At 40.9% G+C, this 26,039-nt stretch overlaps 1 long non-coding RNA gene across 1 annotated transcript; it reads left to right on the plus strand.

Moving 5' to 3' along the window:
• The first annotated feature begins 299 nt into the window (after positions 1–299).
• LOC112398377 (uncharacterized) lies at positions 300–3,946 on the plus strand. Its single transcript, XR_003002996.1, has 3 exons — positions 300–378; positions 2,498–2,573; positions 2,824–3,946. It is a non-coding gene; the product is annotated as an uncharacterized LOC112398377 (long non-coding RNA).
• The last annotated feature ends 22,093 nt before the right edge of the window (positions 3,947–26,039 follow it).

The following is a 26,039-nucleotide window of genomic DNA, read 5'->3' on the forward strand; positions in this document are numbered from 1 at the left end:
TCAGCGTTGCTCCTGCCGACACCTTTCCCACCACCGCACTAGGCTCTTGCATCAGCGAAAGGGAACAACACCCCGCCCTCTCTTCCCAAGAGTTAGAAATGCGCCTGCGCAGAGACCGCCAAGGCGCAGGCGCGCGGCGAAGTCGACCTAGCGCGCTCCGACTGGCGCGAGTTACCAGGCGACGCCGCGGCGACAGGCAAGCCGGGACTTGTAGTCCGCCTAGAAGAGGCGGGCGCTAGCGCGGCGGCCGCCCAGCGACCCGTGCGCGTGCGCGACGTCTGAGGAAGCCGGTACGGAAGGTTCGATTTTGCCTGGGGCTGCCCTTACTTTAGCTTTTGGAGGCGTGGAGAACCCGCGCAGTTCTGCGTCGCTTGCGGAGTGAGTTCGAGGTGGTTTGTCCTGGGTTAGGGTAGTGGGTAAGGCACTCAGTAATATGAACCCGTCGGGGCTTGTTTCCCTGCTGCTCCCTCCACCGTGCCCCATTGGGGTGTTCTAGTGTTTCAGGAACTCAAAGTTGGAGCTAGAGGCGCACACCTCACTAAAGGGTTTTACTTCACGAGAAATTTAACTCAACAGGCTGGATTTGAACTTGGGAGGTCGGCTTCAACCTTGTAGACGGGAGAGGAGACGTACCCTGAGGAGAAGCCGCCTGGCAGGAGGCATTCTGTCGGGAAACCTCGAAATCCTTGTTTGCGAAGTCTCTGCTTGAACGCTGCGGGTGCAGTTCCCCTGGAGGCATGATGATAGCAGTAACCCTTTAGGGGGCTCTCACTATTGTCAATGCCCTCCAGCCAAATACCACCGAGATCACCTGTCTAGTTGAACAAAGCTGGGCTTGGACTTCCCTGGTGGTCCAGTGGTTAAGAATCCGCCTGCCAATGCGGAGACACGGGTTCGAGCCCTGGTCCGGGAAGATCCCACATGCTGCAGAGCAGCTAACCCTGTGCGCCACGAGTACTGAGCCTGTGGTCTGGAGCCCGCGAGCCACAATTAACAAGCTCAGGCGCCTAGAGCCCCTACTCTGCAACAAGAGAAGCCACCGCAATGGGAAGCCCGCGCACCGCAATGAAGAGTAGCCCCCCAGTCGCGGCAACTAGCGCAGCAACGAAGACACAACACAGCCATAAATTTAAAAAAAAACCTGAGCTTATTGTCTCCTTGTAAGGAGGGGAGGCACAGCATGAGGCACAGGGAGACATCTCAGGAAGAGGGCGCTGGAAAGAATTTACAGGGTTTGGGCTTGTGTTAGGTAATTTGGAGGAGGGCTCCAGGAAGCGGGCCTGCTCTCTAGATTGGATGCTATTAGGAGGTGAAGGTAATTCTATGATGGGGTATTTTAATCATTATTATCTAAAAAGGGAGAAGAATCCTCATGTTAGCCAGGATAGGGGGATATTTGGTCTTTTTGTTTGTTTTTCTTTTGTGGTTGGGACAGTATTCTTGTTTGTATTCAAACATGTTTATGGAGTGGTTTTGTTTTTGTCTTATCCATCATGGTCACAGAGTGGCTTTGTCTGATGTTGGTGTTTGGTGAAATTGTTTATGTTCAGTAGGGCAGCACATCCTAGTTGATAACACCAGCCTAGCTCCCCATATTCAGGAGCTGCTTTTCTCCCTCTCACTGTGCTTCATGTATATTCCATGCTTTGGGCCTCAAAACAACTGTGTGAGACAATCCACAAATAGTTTGTACTCTCCATTGGATACTAGTCCCTAATGTAAGTGTGGTAGGTAAAATTAGGTCCCTGCCTCCAAGGAGCTTATGGCTCAGTGAGAGTGATCCAAGCCCAGGCAATCTGATGCCAGTGGCTGCTGCTTTACCACCTTGTGAATCTGTATCCCTAAGGGGACTACACTGCCTCCTCAGTAATTTTCAGCTACTGATATCTGTGCATACCAGGATTTCTCAACAGCAGCACTCTCGACATTTTGGGCCAGATAATTCTTTGTTATTGGTGGCTGTTCTGTGCAGTGTAGGATGTTTAGCAGTATCCCTGGCCTCTATTCACTAGATGCCAGTGGCACCCTCTCCCTAATTGTGACAACCAAAAATGTCTCCAGCCATTACCAAATCACCCCTGGTCAAAAGCCACTGGTGAATACCATTTGTATCCTCCTGGTCTCTGAGACCTCCAAACAAATATTTGGAGCATGACAGTCCCCAAATCACTTTAAGTGGGGAGGCCTTGAAGAGGAGAGAAGGAAACAATGTGGCCTACGTTTTTGAAAAGCCCATGCAACTAGGAGAATGAAGACTGAGACAAAGAGAAGACAAGTGGGAAAAAACAAAGGTAGAAGAGAAATGATAGAGGCAGAGAGGAGCTCATAGGAAATCACCCTTAAGTTACTTAGTTCACGCTAACAAAGTTAGTTCACATTAATAAAGACAAAGCCTTAATGAGGCCTCGCTGTACTGCCACTCCCTGTTTGGGAAATGCTGGTCTGATTAGCAAATAGTGTTGAACACTTTTGTGAAAAGATTTATTTTCTTTTACAGCATGGTACCAGATATGACCTCCCTGAACTGGTTGCTTGCAAGAGACTTCCTTCAGAGATTTCAGGTTACCCTCAAGGTAGTTGTTTTCTTGGGAAAGCCAAGATTCCTTGGGGAGCTGGCAAAAGTCACAAAGCAATGACAGCTAAGTGTTTCCAGGTTTTCCAAGAGATAGATTGTACTTAGATTAAGCTAATAAGAACATCAGCACAATAGTTATTTGTATTTTCCTAACCTGTTTCATCCAGGAATCTGTAAAACATATAAACATTTATTAATTTTCTTCTTATAATGGTGAGGGAAATCATTGACATTCTCCTGTTTTATAGATACAGAAGCCAAATTATGGAGTCCACAAAAAGTAGTGAGAAATCCAGAACAGCCTCCTGGAATCTTCACTCTGGGCCATTCTTGATGCTCAGCACCACCCCAGATCTCCAGCTTCCTAGTAGTAAGCTATTGAATTTTATGTTTTCATAGGCTTTAAAATATTCCTTAGTCTCTTCACCTGACCCACAAAAACAGGCCTATAGAGGCTATGACTTTAAATAGTGACGGTACTTGAACTAGAACCCAGATCTCATGATATTAGTCCAGTACTCTGTCTACTTAAGCAAGCCCATACATCCTTGAAGGTGATGTTTAACTTAAAGAAAATATAATTAAGATAGAAATTCTAATCCACAGGGAAATCCAGACCTATTCAATCCTTTTCATTCATTTCATGGGGACTTTACAAGTTAGCTTTGATGAGTAAAAGAGAAAGTCACTGAGGTATTAATGAAAAGCATTTAGTAACTGTGAAATTAAATTTGTCTTTGGGTTGATGAGGTTGATGGGAGGTATAGTGAGCACCGCCCCCTTACCCAAAGAAGTCTTGAATAGTTTATCCTCCGAGAACTAAACCAACAGAAATGAATTCTTAATTATTTAATCATATATAGAAACGACTTATGAGATAATGTGTCAATGGGGAGATTTAGGAATCTAGTCTAATGGAAATACTGTCTCCAAATAATGTCATTATGTCAATGATTCTCAAATCCATTATTTCCAATCCAAACTTCTCAGAATTCTAGCCTTACATGTCCAAGTGCCTATTTCTTTCCATTTGCTTGTCTCACAGAGATCTCAAAGTTATTGTGTTTATAACAGAACTCTGGGTATGTCCCACTGCAAATCTTCCTCATCTCAATTAACAAGGCACTGCTCTCTACCCAGTTGCTTAAGTCAGAAACTCAGGAGTTAACTCAGTTCCTTCCTTTTCCTCACTTTCTTCATCCAATTCATTATCAAGTCTTATTGATTCAATGTCCAAAATAAATCTCAAATCCAGCCACTTTTTTCTCTACTGCCACTAGCCTGGTCCAGGCGATAGTCATCTCTTTCTTGGATACTGCAACAGTCTCCTCTTGCCCCTTTACTTCATAACACTTAACACAATTTGTTTAATTTATTGGTCCGTTTTTCTTGTGATTTAATAATCTCACTTCACTACTAGAATGTATATATAAAGTGCTTGAGGATAGGTACAAAATCTATCTTTTTTTTTTTTTTTGGCTGCATTGGGTCTTCGTTGCTGCATGTGGGCTTTCTCTAGTTGTGGTGAGTGGGGGCTACTCTTCATTGCAGTGTGCGGACTTCTCATTGCGGTGGCTTCTCTTGTTGCGGAGCACAGGCTCTAGGCACACAGGCTTCAGTAGTTCAGCAAGTGGGCTCAGTAGTTGTGGCTCGCAGGCTCAGTAGTTGTGGCACACGGGCTTAGTTGCTCCGTGGCATGTGGGATCTTCCCGGACCAGGGGTCGAACCCGTGTCCCCTGCATTGGCAGGCAGATTCTTAACCACTGTGCCACCAGGGAAGTCCTGTTATTTATTTTTAAGTGCGTATGTCCTTTCTTTCCAGCTAGATTATAAAATCCTTGAGGGCAATGACTATGTGTACTGTTGCCTCCTACAGTGTGTTAAGTTTAGTAGGATCTTGATGTAAATTGTGTTGTGATTTACAGGGTTACTTAGTGTCTTGGCATCTCTACAGAAGACTTCAAAACTCTTAAGGAAACCACAATGATATACCACCTCACACCAACTGGATGGCTATTAGGAAAAAAAAAAAAAAGAAAGAAAATGACAAGTGTTAACAAGGATGTAGAGAAATTGGTGTACTGTTAGTTGGAATGTAAAATAGTACAGCCACTGTGTATGGCTGTTCCCCAAAACAATATGATGGTTCCTCAAGAAATTAAAAATAGTATTACTGTATGATACAGCAATTCCAATTCTGGGTATATATCCAAAAAAATTGAAAGCTGAGTCTCAAAGAGATATTTGTATACCTATATGTATAGCAGCATTATTCACAATAGCCAACAGGTGCAAGCAACCCAAATGTCCATTGATAGATGAATGGATAAACAAAATGTGTTATATACATGTAATGGAATGTTATTCAGCCTTAAAAAGAAGGAAATTCTGACATGCTATAACATGGATGAAACTCGAGGACATTATGTTAAGTGAAATAAGCCAGTCACAAAAAGATAAATACTGTATGATCCCATTTATATGAAGTACTTAGGGTAGTCAAATTCATAGAAACAGAAAGTAGAATGGTGGTTGCCAGAGTCTGGGGGATGAGGGAGAATGGAGAATTGTTGTTTAATGGGTATAGAGTTTTAGTTTTGCAGGATAAAAGGTGTTCTGGAGATTGGTTGCACAACGTGGTGAATGTACTTAGTTGTACACAAAAATGGTTAAGGTGGTACATTTTTTTTTTTTGCGGTACGTGGGCCTCTCACTGTTGTGGCCTCTCCCGTTGCGGACCACAGGCTCCGGACGCGCAGGCTCAGCAGCCATGGCTCATGGGCCCAGCCGCTCCGTGGCATGTGGGATCTTCCCAGACCGGGACACGAACCTGTGTCCCCTGCATCAGCAGGCGGACTCTCAACCACTGCGCCACCAGGGAAGCCCAAGATGGTAAATTTTATGTTATGTGTATTTAACCAGAATTTTTTTTTCAAAAGACCACTGAATAGGGAATCAAAAGACCAAGGTTGGAGTTCCTTGTTCCTTGATGACTAATGAATCTTGAGCAAGTCACTTTTTCACTCATGCCTTGATTTCTTCATCTTTAAACAGGGTAATAAAACATTCCCAGCTTCTGGGTTTATGTAAGGATCAGAGAGAAAAAAAAAAAAAAATGAATAACTCTTAAGATAATATTTTTGAGTAGTAGTTCCAGTATTCCAGTGTCCCTGATCTCCTGTAATATTCATTACAAATTTTATGTCTTATTTCACAACAAAATATTCCTAAAGATGTCTTAGCGATAACCTGTTACCACTTCAAAGGATATATACGCTGAACTCTTTCAACTTGGGTTGCTCACCTTATAATTTGGTCCTGGGAAAACAGCAAATAAAAAGCCTTTATGAGGACTATTGATGACCTAAGATCCTAATTACTAATGTGGTTTAGCATTAATTGAGGAAATACAAGTTTAGGATTCTCATGTGAACATAATAAAGCTGGTCCCAAATTAAGGGGATAAGAGGAAGAATGAACATCTGCTGAGTACCTAATAACTGTTAGGCCCTATAACAGATGTGTTACATCATTATCTCATTTAATCCTCACAACAGCGTTGTCAGGTTAATAGCATCATACTCGTTTTATAAACGGGGAAAACAAAGCTGAGAGGTTGTCACTTGCCCAGGATCACACAATGAATGACAGAGATGCAATCAAGTGCAGGTCTGTGTGACTCTAAAGCCCATACTCTTTCTACTGTTACACTGCCTCTCAAAATATATTTGACTATGCCTCTTGGTAATAGAGTTAATGGTAAATATTATATATTTGATATATATTCATACATTTATATCAATTACCTTACCTTAGTCATTACAAGTAAGATAGACTGTGGTAGGAACAATTATCACCACTTTATAGATGATGAAACAGAAAATTTAACTTACCTAACACCAACATCAACCAGCCAATAAATAATAATAACAGGACTTGAAAATAGGTACTGCAATTCTCAGACCCATGTGTTTTCCACATCAGCCTCATGAGAGCAGAATTTTATCTCTGAATTTTCTGGTTCTGACATTTTTTTATGGGAGCGAAAGAGTGAGCATCTTGAAAGTCCTTCAGTTCTCAGTGTACATGGACAGATTACACACGTCTTCATCCTTATTCTCTCCCCCATTCACTAAAATGATATTGAGTTAATATTTTTAATGTTATCAGTCCACAAGGACAAAGGGAATGAGAAAGATAACAGGGCTTCCCTGGTGGTGCAGTGGTTGAGAGTCCGCCTGCCGATGCAGGGGACATGGGTTCCCGCCCCAGTCCGGGAGGATCCCACATGCCGCGGAGCGGCTGGGCCCGTGAGCCATGGCCACTGAGCCTGCGCGTCCGGAGCCTGTGCTCCGCTATGGGAGAGGCCACAACAGTGAGAGGCCCGCCTACCGCAAAAAAAAAAAAAAAAGATAACAGCAGATGAAGGATATCAACAACATTTTGGAAGATGGAAAGTTGAGCCAAGAAAATTGAGTTCCAAATACTGGGGAGGGGTATACTAATGAGAGGCAAGCAGGTTCATGTTGCAGAACACTAAAACATCAGGAATTGAAAGGAGCAGATACTATAGCAGCAGAGATATGTGAGGGCCCAAAAGGAGAGGGATTGGCTGAAAGTCTATTTAAGAAGTTAAACTACGAGGCTCCTTCCTCATCCTGCTCAGTTAGGCAGCTATGCCTCTATGTCCCTGGTTTATTCTGTGAAAAATTGAATTAGAGAAGCTCCAGACTGAGGTACCAGGTACAGCTGAAGGTCATAGCTGAGGAGGCTGGGGTAGGAGGATACCACACTGAAAACAGAGATCAGATGAATATCTACATGCTGAATGATGAAACTCACCCAGCCTTCTTGCTCTACTTCACTCCAGGGATGCTGACAGCAAGGCTTATATTCTCGAGGCAGGACAGCAGAGGATTAATTTTGGGAGAAACTTAAAATTGGATAACCCCAGAAGAAATATCTATAGATAATGATACTTGAGGGTCTCCCAGCAAAACAAATAGGTCCCCACTTTATCAACCTGTGATGAAACCCACCAACTGACAAACTCTTCCGCCTAACATAGACCTTCCAAATACCTTTGTAATGACTCACTCTTAAATATGAAGGGACAGCAAAGGATCACCAGATAGTTGAGATAAACCTTCACCAAGAAAGACAGCATCAAATAGAAATGGAAAACAGGCAATATAGAGAGCAGAAGAATATTTTTTTGAAAACAATAATCATCCTCTGCCTCTGATAGTATAAAATAGTGCATCCATAAAGCAAAGACAAGTTGCTTCAAAAAAAAGGAGGAATCAGAGAATAATAGCTCTGGGAAATTTTTTTAATAGCAAAAACAAATAATAGAAGTATTAATGTATAAAATTGAGGAAATCTCCCAGAAAAATAGAACAAAAAGACAGACCTGAAAATAAAAGAGAAAAGATAATTGGAGAATGAATCTATAAGGTCCAATGTTAGGCTAACTGCAGTTTTAGAAATGGAGAAGAAATGAAGGGAAGAAAATTATCAAAGAAATCACAAGGTCTCTGATAACTGAAGGACACAAGTTTCCAGATTGACAGAGCCTGCTGAGCGCCCAGCATAATGAAGGGGAAAAAACCAAAACCAAAAAAACTATGGGACATTATCATGAAATTTCTAAAGACAAGGGATAAAGAGAAGATCCAAAAATCTTGTTGATAGGAGGTGAAGAGGGAGCAGGGAAAGGGGAATGGATTATTCATAAAAGAATAGCATATTTCTTAACATTGACACTGGTGGTTAGAAGACAATGAAACAGTGCTTTCAAAATTCTGAGAGAAAATTATTTTCAACCTAGAATTCTATACTAAGTCATGTTATCGATCAAGTGTGAGGCACAATTAAAAGATTCAAGGATCAAAAAAATTTACTAACCCTCAAGCTTTTCCTGGGACACTACTGGAGGATGTGCTCTACTGAAACAAGAATGACAAAGATAGAGGTTTTAGGAAAGAGGGGAATCAACCTAAGAAAGGTAAAAGGAAGTCCTGAGATGATAGCTGTACAGCAGACCTGTACAGTGAGGGGTAGTCCAGACTAAAGGGGAAGGAGTGCTCCTGGGGAGTATTTCCAGTAAAACTCTTAGTGTATATGACATGTTTGGGTGTGCTGAAAATAGTTAAGGCATTTTTACATTTCTGTTAGAGAGTCTGGAACAGTTAGTGATAATGATACAGAAAATTTGGCAAACAAAAAACTGAGGCAATTATTAATTGCAAGACAAACAAAAAGTTACATAAGAAAGGAAATGTAATCATAATACAATCAATTGATCCAGAAGTAAACCACACTTTTAGAGTCATAATAAGGTTAATATGAAACATTGATTTAATTTAAATGTGATATAACAATATTGTGAGGCTGAAGGGAGGGAAAGCATAAAGTGTTGGATCTTTATCTTTTATATCAGGTACTGTTTAAAGTTTACAGATCAAAAAAGAAAGCAGTAAAAATATTTAATTTAGAAAAATGTTAGTAAATATGCAAAGAAAAAAAGCCAGTGAATGAGTCTGGGAGGGTATCTCAGGCTTTGGGGAGGCCACCGCTTTTTTTTTTTTTAGTCTGTGTGTGTGTTAAAATATACTCCTGCTGTGTTTTGTTATGAGCCTTGTAGTTCCACATGACTTTTTTTAAACCACAAGACTTAAAGTATTTACATGTATTACCTTGATAAACGTTAAAAATATCAAACATAGAGAGAGAGAGAGCAAGAAAGAGAGAAAGAAAATCTTGTGTCTATCCAGACCTATGATATAAAATGACATTATGAATTTTCTTTATAGATAAGTCCTGGAAGAATACTAGAAAATAACAACACTAGATATTTCAGAGGAATAAAACCCTAACTATTTAGGCCTTTTTTTTAAGTATCGCATTTAATTTGGGGTGTCAACAGTTGCTGCCTTCTTGCAAAATGAGAGAAATAAGGTGGAATACTAGAGCATTGCTATCCTCTGAGTTCTAGTCAGTCTTACTGGCTGATTTTTTTAAATTGTGAAAACAAATGTCATCGATCTTCTGGAATCTCAAAAAGATGTTATCCTCAAAATTAATGTTGTGAGACTATCTCATATATGGAATTAGGAGACCTAGGTTTAAATCCCCTATCTATGACTTACTGGCTCTGTCACCTTAGGTATATTATTGATTCTGGCCCTCCCGTTTCCTCTGCTTACTCCAGAAGCTAAATTGCAATGAAAAATGTTCAAGAAGAACTGCTTCATGCTAAATCCCTCTAGTAGTGAATATGCTCCAGTGTACTTATTAGGGATTATTCAGTCTCCTCTATTAAACTATAAGAACTTTAAAAGTACCAACTATATCTTTGCCTCTGAAATTTTCCACATCCTATTATTGCTGTTCTCTGCTTCTAATGGGCACCAAATGAATGTTGCCAGAGATTTACTGACCATATTGTGAGGAGAATGTTTGTTATTAAATGTTCCCATAATTCCTTGTTTAGAAAAGACAAAAAGTTCCATATGCTCCAGGAAGATTCTATTTTCATTGTTAAATTTAGGCTTAAGTTGGACGTAAACAGTAAAGTAAAAACAAAACAGTCTGTCTTCTTCCAAAGAAAGAGTTCCTTAATGATTTTTATATATGTAAATATATATAAATATATATTTAATATATAATATATTTTTTAAAAATTTTGGCCATGCTGCACGGCATGTGGGATGGCATGTGGGATCTTAGTTCCCTGACCAGGGATCGAATCTGGGCCCCCTGCATTGGAAGTGCTGAGTGTTAACCACTGGGCCACCAGTGAAGTCCCATAATGATTTATATTTTTATAAAAAGGAAAGATTTTATCCAAAACCCTGGAGTACCCCAAAGATTTGGTAAACTTAACTGCTGTTGTTACTGATATCCATGTTCTTATGAGTATTCACAAAAGAATTTATGACACATCTAAACAAAATTATAGCATGGAAGCCTGGTGAAGGAGATATAAAGAGAGTTTTTATGATCTTGAAAAGTACAAACGGGACTTCCCTGGTGGCACGGTGGTTAAGAATCCGCCTGCCAATGCAGGGGACACGGGTTTGATCCCTGGTCTGGGACGATCCCACATGCTGTGGAGTAGTTGTGGCGCACGGGCGCACTACGCCCATGCGCCACAACTACTGAGCCCACGAGCCACAATTACTAAAGCCTGCACTCTGCAACAAGAAAAGCCACCACAATGAGAAGCCCGTGCACCACAAAAAAGAGTAGCCCCCGCTTGCTGCAGCTAAAGAAAGCCTGCACAGCAACGGAGACCCAACACAGCCAAAAAAAAAAAAAGTACAGAGTAAGACTTAATTTGTTCAACAATACCTAGAATGTTAGAACTTTAGCTCACCTTTGGAAATTTAAAATACACTTTCAGAAAATAAAAATTAAATTAAAATGCCCACTAGATAGTGGACCTTAAATTTTTAAAAGTAACCATTTCATATATTTCAGAACAGTATAATTTTTCAATTAAGGCTATATTATTATAGCTAATATTTAGTGAATGCTTCCTTTTGAACACTCTTCTAAGCTCCTTAATATATTATCTTGTTTTCCTAACCCTGTGAAATAGGTACTGTAATTACCCCCATTTTACAAGTAAGAAAGTGGGCTCAGAGATTAACTAAATATCATCTTCCAGGTGCGATCTGATCAGTTCCCAGATATTATACCTCCTTTAAATATGACAACTTTTCCCCCCTTTTATTTATTTATTTTTAAATTTTTGGCTGCGTTGGGTCTTTGTTGCTACATGCAGGCTTTCTCTAGTTGCAGCGAGCATGGGCTACTCTTCGTTGCAGTGTGCGGGCTTCTCATTGCAGTTGCTTCTCGTTGCGGAGCATGGGTTTTAGGTGCGCAGGCTGCAGTAGTTGTGGCATGCGAGCTCAGTAGTTGTGGCTCGTGGGCTCTAGAGTGCAGGCTCAGTAGTTGTGGCGCACAGGCTTCATTGCTCCGTGGCACGTGGGATCTTCCCGGACCAGGGCTCGAACCTGTGTCCCCTGCATTGGGAGGCAGATTCTCAACCACTGTGCCACCAGGGAAGCCCCCTAAAGTTGGGTTCCTTTGAAATGACCCAAGGCTCTCTTAATATCTTCCTTCCTAAATTGTACTCCAATTCCCTTATTTTTTTTTTTTTGCGGTACGTGGGCCTCTCACTGCTGTGGCCTCTCCCGTTGTGGAGCACAGGCTCCGGATGCACAGGCTCAGCGGCCATGGCTCACGGGCCCAGCTGCTCTGCGGCATGTGGGATCTTCCCGGACCAGGGCACGAACCTGTGTCCCCTGCATCGGCAGGTGGACTCTCAACCACTGCGCCACCAGGGAAGCCCATCCTCATTTTTTAAAAATACTTTTTTCTTTCCAGCTTGGGTAATTTCCACTACTCTTTCTTCCTGTTCGCTGATCCATTTCTTTGTATCATCTAATCTACTGTTGATTCCTTCAGTGTATTTTTAATTTCAGTTATTGTATTCTTCAGCCCTGTTTGTTTCTTCTTTAATTATGTAACTCTGTTAAACTTATTCCTGTGTTCATCCATTCTTCTCCCAAGTTTGTTGAACATCTTTATGACCATTACCTTGAACTCTTTATCGGATAGGTTGCTTATTTCCAGTTCACTTCAGTCTTCTTCTGGGGTTTTGTCTTGTTTCTTTGTTTGGAGCATATTCCTCTGTCTCCTCATTTTGCCTAATTCTCTGGGTTTATTTCTATGTATTAGGTAGGTCAGTTATGTTTCCTAATCTTGGAGAAGTGGCCTTATATAAGAGATGTCCTTTGGGACCCAGCAGCACATTCCTCCTGGTCACCAGAGCTGTATGCTCTAGGAGTGCTCACTATGTGGGCTGCATGGACCCTTCTACTGTGGTAGGGCCAACTGCTGAGAGTACACTAGTAGGCAGAGGTGACCCCTGGCCTGGTTGGCTGCCAGGCCCGTCCTTGTGTGGTAGTTGTCGGGCTGCTGTTGGGGAGGACTGGGTCCCAGAGCAGCTGGCTGCATGACCTGGGGGTTCCCAGGGCTGGTGCTAGCCTGCTAGTGGGTGGGTAAACCCCCAGTGCTAATAGGCTAGAGGGAGGACTTCTAAATGGTGCTTCTAAGCACCAGTGTCCTCATGGTAGAACAAGCTCCCATAAATGGGCTGCTGCCAGTGTTTGCATACCCAGGGGAAGTCCCAGTTGCCTCCTGCTTCTCCAGCAGTCTCTCCAAGATCAGCAAGTGGGTCTGACCCACTTTGAAATTACTGCCTCTCTGCTGAGACTCAGAGTGTGAGATTTTACACACACCCTTTAAGAGCAGAGCCTCTGTTTCCTAGAGACCTCTGACTCTGTTCTGGGGGCTCCTCTTCTCATGCATGACTCCTCAGCTGGGGAGCCAGATGTGGGTCTCATACCCCTCACTCGTTGGGATGAACCTCTGCAATTGTGATTATCCTCCTGTTTGTGGCTCACCTACCCAGGGGTACGGATCTTGACTGTACTGCATCTTTGCCCTTCCTACTAGACTTGTTGTGGTTCCTTCTTTATATCTTTCATAGTAGAAAATCTTTTCTGCTAGTCTTCAGGTCGTTCTTATAGATAGTTGCTCTATAAATAGCTGTAATTTTGGTGTGCCTGTGGGAGGACGTGAGCTCAGAGTGTGCCATCTTGGCCAATGCTCCTCTCCTCAGCAAAACTATGAGAGACCTGAGCCAGGACTACCTAGCCAAACTGCTCCCAGATTCTTGACATACAGAAACTATGACATAATAAATATTCATTGTTTTTAACTGTAAAGTTTTGGAGTAATTTGTTGTACAGCTGTAGATAACTAATACATATGGCCACCTCTTAGTTCAGTGGGGCAGAATATATAATCCTCATGCAGAGAGAGGTATAGTAAGGAGAGAAATTGGAATATTTGGTGAGCAGTAATATCTATGACAGTAGCTAATTTTTGGCTGTGTTGGTTCTTCATTTCTGTGCATGGGCTTTCTCTAGTTGCGGTGAGTGGGGGGCTACTCTTTGTTGCAGTGTACGCAACATCGTTGCGGTGGCTTCTCTTGTTGTGGAGCACAGGCTCTAGGTGCACAGGCTTCAGTAGTTGCAGCACGCAGGCTCTAGAGCGCAGGCTCAGTAGTTGTGGCACACGGGCTTAGTTGCTCTGTGGCATGTGGGATCTTCCTGGACCACTGATCGAACCCGTGTCCCCTGCATTGGCAGGTGGATTCTCAGCCACTGTGCCACCAGGGAAGCCCCTAGCTAAAATATTTAAATCTAGTCCTCTACCTTTTCATTAGACAAATATCTAAAGCAAGGAATAAATCATATAACCTCTGTACATTTACTCCCTTTTCCCTATCCTGGCATCCAGGAAGTTCCATAATCAGCAAGTAAGGAGGTGTTTAAGTCTGCGTTCTAATACCCCCTTTCTAATCCCTACCCCCTTCTAATTCCTAGAAGTGTTGTCAGATTCCATTCTTTTCCCTGCTTTTGATCCCTCCTTAGTCCCGAATCAACCAGTTTTATATTCTGACTCTACTACTCAGTTTTACAAAGAAAGGAGATTTCGTTTTCTAAGCTTTCCCCTCTTTTCCAATTTAAGTCTGGAGTCCTTCATCCTCACTTTCTGGATATTTCACTAATACCTCTTTCCTTTCTCCTGCCCCAGTCCCATCATTCACAGAGAGACAGCTTGGAACAGAGCATTGGCCTGTTTATAGGCATTAAAAACTCTCATTCAACCCTAAGCATGACGTTGGCTTTGTTCAAGTTTTTCAAAATGGAAATTTATATTGTTTTTCTGTTTATAAAGGAAATAAAGGCTCATAAAAAATGAAACAATAGAGAAATAAAAACTGAAAGTTCTCCAGAATTTTTATTATGCATATACAAATAAACACATATATTTTTACACAACTGGCATTGTAAAACACATTCTCTTTTATAACTTTTTCAGTTAATAAATTTTTCCTATGTCAGTACTAACCGATCTATCTTATGATTATTAAAACTGCACGATAGGGACTTCCCTGGTGGCGCAGTGGTTGAGAGTCTGTCTGCCTGCCGAAGCAGGGGACACGGGTTCGTGCCCCAGTCTGGGAAGATCCCACATGCCGCGGAGCAGCTGGGCCCGTGAGCCATGGCCGTTGAGCCTGCGCGTCCGGAGCCTGTGCTCCTCAACGGGAGAGGCCACAACAGTGAGAGGCCCACATACCACACAAAAAAAAAACCCCCAAAAAACTGCACAATAAAGGGGGGCCATAAAGTCTGGAAAAATAGGGAAATACACATACTTGATTTATTGATATGACATTACAGTACATAATATGTTCAATGTTTTGTCGTTCATTAACAATGTGTAGTTCAATGCTCTGTGCAGTATTGCAATGAACATAGTAGATAAATACAGAATTTCTATCAACTCCTACACATGCATCTGAAATGCATTACCTCAGTTGATTGTGGACTTGGTTTCACTGAATAAGCCTGTTCCTTTGGTGTACACCAGAAGTAACCAAGGGGGTAAGTATCTATCTGATTTTTTTTTAACATCTTTATTGGAGTATAATTACTTTACAATGGTGTGTTAGTTTCTGTTTTATAACAAAGTGAATCAGTTATACATATACATATGTTCCCATATCTCTTCCCTCTTGCGTCTCCCTCCCTCCCACCCCGCTAGGTGGTCACAAAGCACCGAGCTGATCTCCCTGTGCTATACGGCTGCTTCCCACTAGCTATCTATTTTACGTTTGGTAGTGTATATATGTCCATGCCACTCTCTCACTTTGTCACAGCTTACCCTTCCCCCTCCCCATATCCTCAAGTCCATTCTCTAGTAGGTCTGTGTCTTTATTCCCGTCTTGCCCCTAGGTTCTTCATGACCTTTTTTTTTTTTCTTAGATTCCATATATATGTGTTAGCATACGGTATTTGTTTTTCTTCTATCTGAATGTTTAATAAACTTATGCTTCCAGACTCTGTGGCCACTCTATATACCACTGTGTGGATATCCTGTAATTTATTTAACCAGTCCTCTTCTAATGGGGCATTTAATGTCAAAATGGATGACATTAGAAATTTGATGTTATTGCCAAACTGCCTTCCACAGAATAAAATCAGCTTATGTTGCCACTAACATTTGAATCAGCTTATATGACCACCTACAGTACATGAGACTGACTCTTTCCCCACAAATTCACCAACACAGGTATCACTAATCATTTAAAATTTTGCCAGTATGATTCCTATTATTGTTTTAATTTGAATTTATATAGGGAAGTCGCTGGAGGTCCAGTGGTTAGGACTCCGTATGGCATAGTCAAAAAGAAAATTGAATTTATTTAATTATCAGTGAGGTTGAGAGTATATATTTCAGTGTTTTTAGTATGTTTGTTATGTGATACAACATCTCTGGTCATTTTTGTTTGTTTTTGGTGGTTTTTATTATAAAATAAAACAGATACAGAAAAACACACTCACACACAGAGCTTAGCGAATTATTACAAAGTGCACTCCTTTTTAACCAGTCCAGAAAGATGTGAACTTTCAAAGATGCAAACGTGTGTTCGCATGTCCAGTCATGTAAGTTAGTTCATGTGTCTGGCATACATTGTCACATGCATGTATCCTCTACAAGTGCTTATGCTTTTGTGTACTTTACTGTACAGTACTGTATAGATATAGTACAGCATCTTTATTTCAAGCCCAGGATGTCCGGAAGCAAGCATAAAAGCAGCGGTGACGTAGCTGGTACTGCTAAGAAGCGCCAAGTGATAACGATAGAAACAAAAGTGAAAATAACTGAGAGAGTGCAGCAAGGCGAAAAGATGGTAGACATCGCCTGTTCTTATAATATGAATCGTTCAACCACTGGTGCGATTCTAAAGAACAAGGACAAGACCATGAAATATGTGAAGTCTGCTGTGCCAATGATGTTGACAGTAATACCGAAGAAGCATGGAAAAGTGATGGAGGAGATGGAGAAACTTCTCAGTCTGTGGATGCAGGATCGGCATCAGCATCGAGTCCCGGCTCAGCTTAATGCTGATTCAAGAGAAAGCTAAAAGCCTTTATGAAGACTTGAAGAAGAAACACAGTGAAGAATCAGAGGGTGCATCTTTTAATGCCAGCCATGGCTGGTTTCATCGTTTCAAGGCTAGAGCCAACCTTCACAACATAAAAGTAAGTGGTGAGGCAGCGAGTGCAGATACGGTAGCTGCCCAGGAATTTCCTGAAACACTTTGAGAAATTATTGATGAAGGTGCGTACTTAACCAAGCAGGCTTTTAATGTGCACGAGACAGGACTGTATAGGAAGAGGATGCCAGACCGAAGTTACATCAGTAAGGAGGAAAAGTTGATGCCAGGCTATAAAGCAGCAAAGGATAGGCTAACTCTGTTGTTTCGTGGCAATGCTCCCAGCAATATGAAGCTGAAGCCACTCTTAGTTTATCATTCAGAGACCCAAGTATCCTTAAAATCATAGCCAACGGCTCTCTTCCTGTTGTGCGGAAGAGTAACCCCAAAGCCTGGGTTACACAGGCCATTTTCCAGGACTGGTTTTTCCACCACTTTATCCTGGAGGTAGAGAAATATTGCTTGGAGGAGGATGTCTCATTCAACGTTCTTTTGCTGCTCCACAATGCTCCAGGCCACTCCCCATTCATGGAGGACTTTCATCCCAGTGTCAAAATAGTGCATCTGCCACCGAATACTACATCACTCATCCAACCTATGCACCAGGGAGTTATAGCGACTTTCAAGAAATATTATTTATGTCATACTTTTCGTCAGGAAGTAAAGGCAAGTGACAAATCAGGAACAACCTTGCAAACATTTTGGAAGGACTGTAACATCTACAAGGCCATAAAAAACATTGACTTTGCTTGGCACGAGGTTACGGCCATCACCATGAATGGGGTTTGGAAGAACTTTTGCCTGCGATTGGTTCACAATTTTTGTGGATTTGAGAAGGTGGATGAGGAGTTGAAAGAGGTCTTCAGCAACTTAGTGACCCTCAGAGAGAAGCTGGAGCTAGATCTGCAAGAGGATGACTTTATTGAATTCCTTGCCATGCAACATGAGGAGCTTACTAATGAAGACCTGATGGAGTTGGAGGCCCAGAAAAAGGACAAAGAGAGACAAGAGGAAGAAGAAGTAACTGAAGAACCAAAGAGATTCACCACTCAGGAACTGGCAAGGGGATTTTCTTTATTTAAGGAGGCACTGTTAGTTTTTGAGGCACAGGACCGGAACATAGAATAGTACATGAAGGTTGCAGCAGCTGTTCAGAATGCAATCCAGTACTACCACGTCATCTATGATGAGAAAAAAAGAGCTACTACCCAGACATCACTGGATTGTTTTTTTCAAGAGGGTAAATAGAATTGAATCCAGCAAGGAACAACCTGTGCCATCAACATCAGGCGTGAATGGAATTGCAGCTTGCCCTCCATCTCCTATTACTGATGATCCTTCAGCTCTACCATCTCCCACCTCTCCCTCGTCCAGTCAGTAACTCTTCCTGCCTGTTCACTCGGTGCCAGCCCCTGTATGTATGCCAGCTGTTGTACTACTGTACTTTTCAAGGTACTGTACTGTAAGATTAAAAATGTTTTCTTCATTTTTTGTGTTTGTTTTTAAAGTAGTATTTGTGTGAAAAGTATTATAAACCTATTACAGTACAGTACTATATAGCTGATTGTGTTAGTTGGGTACCTAGGCTAACTTTGTTGGACTTACAAACAAATTGGACTTACGAATGCGCTCTCAGAACGGAACTTGTTCACACGTAGGGGACTTACTGTACGCAGGTCAAGAAATAAAACTTCGTTAGCTCCCTCAGAACACTTCCTTGTACCTTATCCCAATCATATAATCACCTTCCTCCTCTCAAAAATAACCACTATCCTGACTTTTATAGCAATAATCTCCTTGCATTTCTTTATAGTCTTATCACCTGAGTGTGATACTACAGTTCAGTCTTGCCTTAAAAAATTAATGTATCTGTTTTCTTTGCTCTGTGTTTTAAGTCTCTTTTAATTTATTGTTTTTTTCTCCATCCCTTTCTTTTCCTTAGAATTTATCTGTTGAAGAACGTGGTCCATTTGACTTGTATAGTTCCCACAGTTTGGATTTTACTAACTGCATTTCAAGGACAGTTCAGCATTGTTGTATGTCCTTTGTATTACCTACAAATTAGAAGCTAGATGCAGAGGCTTTATCAGACTCCAGGTTTGATTCCTTTGACAAGAGTACACATTACGTGTGATTGCCTGCCTGGTTGTTGCTTTTTTATGTGTGCTGTTAGCAGCCACTGATGCTCCTTGCCTAGATCCATTAATTCAATGGAGGTTAGATCCATTAATTCAGTGGAGATCCATTCATTCAATGGAGGTTAGAAATGTTCTAATCCTTTTGATTTATTTGCTGAAATATATCTATAAAGACATGCTCCCAATTATCTACTACTTACTTACCCAATGGTAGAATTCATAACGGGAAGGCAGGATAAATGCTTGATCCTTTCCCTTTATTTGCCAGTTTTCAAGATAATGAATTGGTTCACTCTCATACTCCAGATATGATCAACTTTTTAAAATATCACTGTGAGCTCAAGGACTTAAGCATATATAATCAGTTTTAATCCATTACACTTACTATTTTATATTGACACTCCAATTGTCCCATTTTTGCCCAGTAAGTGCTTCTTCAAGTTGTTTCCTGAGTCATTTTGACATGACCAGTAGTCCTTTTTTTAAAAAAATTAATTTATTAATTTATTTATTTTTGGCTGTGTTGGGTCTTTGTTGCAGTGCATGGACTTCTTATTGCAGTGGCTTCTCTTGCTGTGGAGCACAGGCTCTAGGCACACGGGCTTCGGTAGTTGTGGCGTGTGGGCTCAGTAGTTTTGGCTTGCAGGCTCTAGAGCGCAGGCTCAGTAGTTGTGGCGCATGGGCTTAGTTGCTCCGCGGCGTGTGGGATCTTCCAGGACCGGGGCTCAACCCCGTGTCTCCTGCATTGGCAGGCAGATTCTTAGCCACTGCACCACCAGGGAAGCCCGACTAGTAGTCTTTGACAGCTTCCTTGCTAGGTGGTATGACAAAATGTTCCAGATTCATCTTGTACTTTTCCTGCCCCGGCTCTAGAATCAACTATTTCTCTAAGACACCCTAGTTTCTTTTAGTGGGGAATGGTATTTCAACATCACAATCAGAGCATTAGAGATTCTTATTACTACTGGTTAGGTCACTGTTTTTAGACCTAACAGTGGTGTTAACATCTTCCCTTAGTTTTTGTCTGGTTGTGTTAACATCTTCCCTTAGTTTTTGATAATTTCACTGTACTGTATCTAAGTATGGACTTAGGTTTATTTTTATGCTCAGTATCCATTATGCTTCCTAAAGCTGAGGGTTTTGTTTCCTACATCAGTTTTGAAAAATGCTTAACTTCATTTGAAATTCCAATCAGTTTTCTAAACTGGTTGTTAATTTTGCACTCCTATCCACAATGTATGAGCATTCCAGTTACCCCACATATTCATCAACAATTGGTATTGTCAGTCTTTTAAACAACCAATCTGGTGAATGTGTAGTGGTATCTCTGGTTCTTGTTTGCATTCTCTAGGTGAGTAATGATGTTGAGCATCTTATCAATTGTTTGTTAGCCAGTTGGATATCTTTTGTGATACGTTCAAACCTTTTGCTCAGTTTTTTAATTGGGTTGTGGTCTCTTTTTTATGGATTAGTATGAGTTCTTTATATATTATGGATACAAATCCTTTGACAGTTGTATGTGTTGTGAATATTTTCTTCCAGTCTGTGCCTTACCTTTTCACTTTCTTAATGGTGTCTGTTGATGAGCTTATAGGCTAATTCTTGCATATTGTGGAATATTTCATTGTAAATTTTGTAATTTTTGAATTACATTTTGTAATTTTCAAGAACCCAACTTTTTATATGATCTGGGTTGAGATTTCCCCTCTAGAGAGGGTTTGTATTTGCTCTTGTCAAGTGTCTTAACGTAGGACCAATTTTTTACTTTAATGTTTTGGCTTGAAGGTCTAAAGGCATACAGTTAGTGCAAATATGATCCTCAAACCCACTTGATGGTGGGCCTATGGTTACAAATTCTTGAGGGAGAATTTTTTTCATGCAGAGCAAGCTAAAACAGACATACTTCCTTGTTATTTCTTTTTGATGGTGGAAAAACTCTGGTCCAAGTTTTTCCTCGGCACCCTGCTTCACTTTCTGTCCAGGTGTCTTTTAAAACACCAAGTCCTTGGGACTTCCCTGGTGGCACGGTGGTTAAGAATCCGCCTGCCAATGCAGGGGACATGGGTTCGATCACTGGTCCAGGAAGATCCCACATGCCTCAGAGCAACTAAGCCCAAGCGCCACAACTACTGAGCCTGAGCTCTAGAGCCCGTGCGCCACCACTACTGAAGCCCGCATGCTCTAAGGGCCTGCATGCCGTAACTACTGAGCCCACGTAATGCAGCTACTGAAACCTGCACACCTAGAACCTGTGCTCCACAACAAGAGAAGCCACTGCAATAAGAAGCCCACGCACTGCAATGAAGAGTAGCCCCCGCTTGCTGCAACTATAGAGAAAGCCCACGTGCAGCAACAAAGACCCAATGCAGCCAATAAATAAATAAATAAATAATAAATAAATAAAACACCAGGTCCTTGATTACTGAGACAGGCAACCTCCTCCACCCCCTGATCAAGTCATATTTATCCAGCAATTTTAACTCCCTCTTTATTTTCAGTCCCTCAACTTAAAAAAAAAAAAACTTTCTTAGGAGCTCAAATGTACTATTTAAAATAATGTTTATGGTATTTTAATCAGCAATTTTAGGTGTTTTGTAGCAGGGGGGTTTTCAGAAAATATAGACTGAAATATTAGGAATACGATGCCAAATATTTCTGTACCCATCGAATCATTCCTCTCTCATCTCCTCACAGTCCCTTGGGAGAAAATATGTAATAAAGATGTGGGGGCCTCTCTAGTCAATGCAGACTTACTTGGAGTCTGAAAAGTCAAAACAGTGTAGCATAACTTTCCTCATTAAGATTCTGCTTAATCCTTAAGGATTTTGTTAACATTTGGTTTTGCTTAATTTTACCCACATCCTGTTTTCTCAGAAATGGGCCTTATATGGGGATTCTAATGGCCTCTTGAACATCAAATAAATCTTAAAAGTAAAACTGTGACAGATTGAGTGTGAATGAATCAAACGGATTAAATTTCCATTAAAATACATATGGATTTAATAATTAGCAGGAAAGCTCCTCCTAATCAAAAAAATGTTTTAGGATAATGTTTGAGCTGTTAGAGAAATGCAAAATGTTGCTGGACTGTATTGTCTCAGCTTATATAGATTCCCTCTGAAACTCTGATGTCACAGCCATAGACCAAATAGTCCCAACCAGCGGGTGATAAAGCTAGTAGTTTCTGGCAAATAGTAAGCATTTAAGAAATTTTAGGTTAACCTCTATTTTTCATGTGTTTGAAACAACCCCTAAACTTATTTCAATGGTAGAAACTTCTTTCATACTTGCCCTCAGTCTAGTAGAGGAGTCAATGTGCAAACAAATGAAAACAATAGAATGTGCAGGGAATGGTACAGAGAAAAGGAGGGGTTAGTACTGCAACCTAAAGCAACACAGAAAGTCAGCCCAGATGATGCTTGACCTGAGTCCTAAAAGAAGAGCTGTTTTGCCTGCTGCAGTACTATCAGCAGAGGGACAGCGTATGTAAAGACTTAGAGGTGGGGAGAAGAGCTTGGGATGTGGGGAGAACTACAACTGGGAGTGGTGCAGTGAAAGGCAGGGCTACATGGGCAGTTAGAGGTCTGACTAAAGAGGATTTGCGTTCCAAGATCTTGGGTTTTATCCTGAAAGATCAATATTTTGATTACCATCACAGCACTTTAGCACTCGTTTTATATGTACTTTTAATATCACCTTTATCAAGGCATAATTTATATACAATAAAATGCACTTATTTTAAGTGTACATCTTTGTGACTTGACAAATTTATATACCTATGTAACCACTACCACTCAGTCTATAGAATTTTACCACTATCTCAGAAAGTTCCCTTGTGCCCCCTTCTCAGTCAATTTCCCCAACCCCCAACACACACACCTAGGCAACCACTATAGATTTCTGTCAATATAAATTAGATACAGATTTTTGAAAGTTTTGATTAAATAGAATTACATAATATATACTCTTGTGTAGGTATATATTTCTTTTGCTCAGCATGGTATCTTTGAGGTTCACCCATGTTGTTGTGTATAACAGTAGTTTTTTTTTTTATTGCTGAGGTTTCATTAGTTTTATATACCACACTTTGTTTATCTAATCACCTGTGGTGGACATTGGTCATTTCCAGTTTCTGGCTATTATAAAGCTGCTATAAACATTTGTGTTTAGGTCTTTGTCAGTAGTCACTATAACATGTGTTGTAGCTAATAAATTTTCTGGAAAGACGCTACCATCCCACTACCTCTAGCCAAAGTATCTGTGTGTGTTGCTGGGAGTGAAGGGAAGGCAGCAAGAAGAATTTGTTTCAGGTTGGGACAGTCATGGTACCTCATTCCCCTGCAACAGTAATTGGTCTGAGGAGCAGGCATGCAACCAAAGATTAGTTAGAGTCTTTTCCCAGAAGAAAGAAAATCTTTTTTCCCTTGGGTTGCTAAAATGGGACTATATAAGCTTGAAGGTGCCACATCTTTCTTCCCTGGTGCCACAGAGGAAGCCCCTCTGTGGTAGGAGAGAATAAGAACAATGCATGGGGGGAAATGGGGGTGGGAGGAGAGAGAAAGAGAATTCCTGCCTCCGCCAGGACTTACTTATGCCTGACAGGAATACCCACATTTAGACATAACTGGGAATCCAAAGAACCTAATAAAGAGAAAATGGAGGCTAAAGGAGAAAGACATAGTGGAGACAGCTGAAACTCATGGATCATATTCTCAATGTCCTGAGTTCCATAATGCCAACCTTTTCTTAACTGAAATTAAACAAGGAAGCAGCCAGCCTGAGGCCTTGACAAAGAGGGGTAAGTTGACTCCTCACTGTGGATCAAGGATATCACTAAGAGAACCGTTTCCCTACCACTCTTGCCTCTCCACCCATCCACAGTTCATTTCAACAGATATGTATTGATACCTGCCTGTGAATAGACTAGTGTTGTGGAGTTTGGGGATATACAGATGAATAAGACAGTCTCTCCCTTCCAGGACCTCACATACTAGTAGAGGAGGGATAACTCACTCAGCCTGGAGGTGAGGGCTATAAGGAGCTAAATCTTAGAGGATAAAATGAGAAAGAGACAAGAGCACTATAGGCAAAGATATGGAGACAAACATTTAGTGTTCTAGAGTATATGGTCAAAGATAGGGCATAGCCAGAAATAATGCTGTAGAAGCAGGAGTTGGGTCATGAAAGATCTAGAATGCCACACTAATGTAAGACGTTTATATTTTACGTTGTAGACATTGGGAAGTTGTATTAGTTTTTGAGACCTGCTAAACAAAGTACCATAACTTGGGAGCTTAAACAACAGAAATTTATTTTCTCACAATTCTGGAAGCTAGAATTCTAAGATCAAGGTATCGACAAGTTTGGTTTCTTCTGAGACCTCTTTCCTTGGCTTGCAGATGACTCTCTTCTCCCTGTGTCTTCACATGGTCTTCCCTCTGTATGTGTGTCTAAATTTCCTTTTCTTATAAGGACACCAGTCAGATTGGATTAGGGCCTGCTCTAATGGCCTCATTTCAACTTAATTATCTCCTTAAAGACCCTATCTTCAAATACAGTGACATTCAGAGGTACTAGAGGTTAGGGGACATATGTTTCATAAAAACATATGAATTTTTTAGGGGACACAATTCAGCCCATAACAGAAGCCATTGAAGGATTTTAAGCAGGGAAGGACATGAACAGATCTGTACTTCAGAAACATTACTGGTAATAGTGTGGAGGATGGACTGAAGGAGGACAAGACCAGAGGCATGAAGCCTTGTTAGGAGGCTTTCGGAATTGTCCAGGCAAGAGGTGATAAGGGCCTGAATTAGAGAGCCCACTCACAGACTGCTGCCTGATTAGAATATTAGTCACTTCTGGATAGAATGGCCCGTGAGCAGTTGGTGACTCTCCCACTAGGACAGCTTTCGCTGTATAAGATGTTTATGCACATTTGGTTTGAAGGAGAAGGGTAGGTGGAATGAGGCAGCAAGAAGTTCCATGAAGGATTTTTCAACCACATCATGGTTTTATAAGGCTCCCTAACTTTGGATTGTGTTCCTTTACTTGTCACTGTTTCTATTCCTGTTCCTACTCTTGTTATGGAGATTTGTTTTTGCTGTGGTAGAAAGATCACAAATTATAGAGTTGTGGCTACTTGGAGCCATAATTCTGGTGAGCCGTAATTACTAGGTGAGTAACCTTGGGGAAGTCATTTTATCTCTCTGAACTTCAGAGTCTTTTTTAGTGTAAAATGGGATGATAATAATAATATCTACCTCACAGGTTTGTTGAAAGAATTGAATAAGATCATGAATGAAAAGTATTTCGTAGAGACCCGTACATTTGTTATTTATTCTCCTTGGTACTCCCAAAGGATATTTTTGTGTCTGTAGGTGGGAGTGGGAAGCAGATATTCTTTACAGAGAATTTGGAGGCTATGATTTATTGAGTTACCTGCCAGGAGCCCTAGACATGAGCCCTAGAGTATCTCTTTCTTCTGGATGGGGATCCCCAGGTCACAGGAGTTGATTGGGTGGTACTTGTATCAACATTTGAGAAAAATATGACTCTTCTCTGGGTTATTTGGATCTGATTACCAGGAAAGAAAAAAAGTGCAGTTTGATTTCAGTAAATGCTAGAATTTGGGGGCATATTTAATATCACTAAAACAAAGAAGGGAGAAAATAGACAAAAGCAGAGAAACAAGGGGTGAGAGCCACAAAAGGGAATATAAAAACAGAAGACAATAAGAGAAGAAACTAGAAGGGAAAAATACAATGACTTTCCCAAAATGTCTCATTTCTTTAAGTATTATAAGAACCTCAAGGGAAAGTAGAGGAACTGTTCTGTTTAATATCATTTATGTATGTCTGGACAATGTCAACTCATTATTAATATTGTTGCTAGCAAGACATGATTCCTGGAAATATTGACTTAGGTTTGTTATTATGTATAATAATTAGTATTTCTGTGAATTATATACCTCAGTCAATGCAAAGATTTTACAACTTTTTTAAAAAGATGATTTAGTTGATCAAACATATAATTCTTCTAAAAACCATACCTTAGAGGGGAATGTTTCTTCAAAGAAGTATGACATGTTTTCATATGAGAAAACATTTTCTTAAAATTGAAACTGAATACTAACAATATTCCTTGATAATCCACCAAATTTTTTATAAAGAAACTAGAA

The sequence above is a fragment of the Neophocaena asiaeorientalis genome, unplaced genomic scaffold (genome assembly GCF_003031525.2).
Source record: "Neophocaena asiaeorientalis asiaeorientalis breed wild unplaced genomic scaffold, Neophocaena_asiaeorientalis_V1.1 scaffold82, whole genome shotgun sequence".
NCBI lineage: Eukaryota > Metazoa > Chordata > Mammalia > Artiodactyla > Phocoenidae > Neophocaena > Neophocaena asiaeorientalis.